The sequence below is a fragment of the Ovis canadensis genome, chromosome 1 (assembly GCF_042477335.2).
Source record: "Ovis canadensis isolate MfBH-ARS-UI-01 breed Bighorn chromosome 1, ARS-UI_OviCan_v2, whole genome shotgun sequence".
Taxonomy (NCBI): Eukaryota; Metazoa; Chordata; class Mammalia; order Artiodactyla; family Bovidae; genus Ovis; species Ovis canadensis.
Genome location: NC_091245.1, coordinates 96,419,619 through 96,421,116, shown reverse-complemented (window position 1 = coordinate 96,421,116; position 1,498 = coordinate 96,419,619). Strand labels below are relative to the sequence as shown.

The 1,498-nt window shown below is 37.9% G+C and overlaps 1 pseudogene; it reads left to right on the top strand.

Annotated features, from left to right (window-relative positions):
• The first annotated feature begins 222 nt into the window (after nucleotides 1-222).
• Nucleotides 223-976, top strand: LOC138429528 (small ribosomal subunit protein eS6-like; annotated as a pseudogene).
• The last annotated feature ends 522 nt before the right edge of the window (nucleotides 977-1,498 follow it).

Here is a 1,498-nt window from a genome sequence, read left to right as displayed (position 1 = left end):
AAGGGAACTATAAATACATCTGAAATGGTCACAGATATCAAGGAATGGATGCAACATAAAGTAGAAACGAATATTTTTTAAAGAAAGAAAAAATATGAGAAATAAGTAAATCATTTTCTATAAATGGGAACTATAGTCATTGATGTGAAAAGCTGAATGTATGGCTTAAATAACAACTCTATTCTTTATTGTGGTGCCTTGGAAGCTATCAGCCACTTCCGAATGAAGCTGAACATCTCTTTCCCGGCCACTGGCTGCCAGAAGCTCTTTGAAGTGGACAATGAATGAAAACTTCATTCTTTCTACAAGAAGAATATGAACACAGAAGTTGCTGCTGATGCACTGGCTGAAGAATGGAAGGGTTATGTGGTCCAGATCAGTGATGGGAATGATAAGCAGGGTTTCCCCTTGAAGCATGGTGTCTTGACCCATGGCCGAGCTGCCCACCACTGAGTAAGGGGCATTCCTGTTATAGACCAAGGAGGACAGGAGAGAGAAAGTGCAAATCTGTACGGAGTTGCATTGTGGATGCCAATCTGAGTGTTCTCAATTTGGTATCATGAAAAAAGGGGAGAAGAATATTCCTGGACTCACCGATAGTACAGTGCCTCATTGCCTTGATCCAAAAAGAGCTAGCAGAATCCCAGACTTTTCAATCTCTAAATATGATATCTGCCAGTATGTTGTGCAAAAGCCCCTAAACAAAGAAGGTAAGAAACCTAGGACTAAAGCACCCAAGATTTAGTGTCTCGAGACTCCACGATTTCTGCAACACAAACGCGGGCAGAATTGCTCTGAAGAAACAGCATACTAAGAAAAATAAAGAAGAGGCTGCAGAATATACTAAACTGCAGAATATACTAAACTTTCAGCCAAGAGAATGAAGGAAGCCAAAGAAAAACAGCAGGAACAGATTGCGAAGAGACAGAGGCTGTCCTCTCTGACAGCTTCTAAGTCTGAGTCCAGTCAAAAATGAGATGTTCTAAGAGTAACAAATGGATAAAATCTGACATTAAAAAAAACTCTATACAGATAAAGATAAAAACCCATGCTTTAGAAAGTAAATCTAAGGGCATCACACAGAAAATCAGCAGGGAAAGGATAATGGGATAGAAGAAATTAAGAGACAACGAAGAAAGAAGAATTGAAATTTTGGGTTTTTTTTTTTTTTTTCCAAATTTCAGAAGGAAACAACAGAAAGAGTAAAGAGAAAACTTTGGAAAAGACAATGGATATAATTTTCCAGAACTAAAGAAAGATATGATTCCATAGACTGAAGAATCACAGAGTTTTGAACAGGATAAATAGCGATCAATCCACACCTAGATAGGTGTAGAGCATTAAAACCCTCAAAAAACTACTAAACAACAGGTTACTTTCAAAAGAATGGTAGTAGGAAGGTATAATTCTCATCAACAGATGCCAGTTTAAAGTGGAATAAACATCTCAAAAGGGCTGAATTCTATAAGCAGCTAAAACATCCTTACAGAGTGAGCAC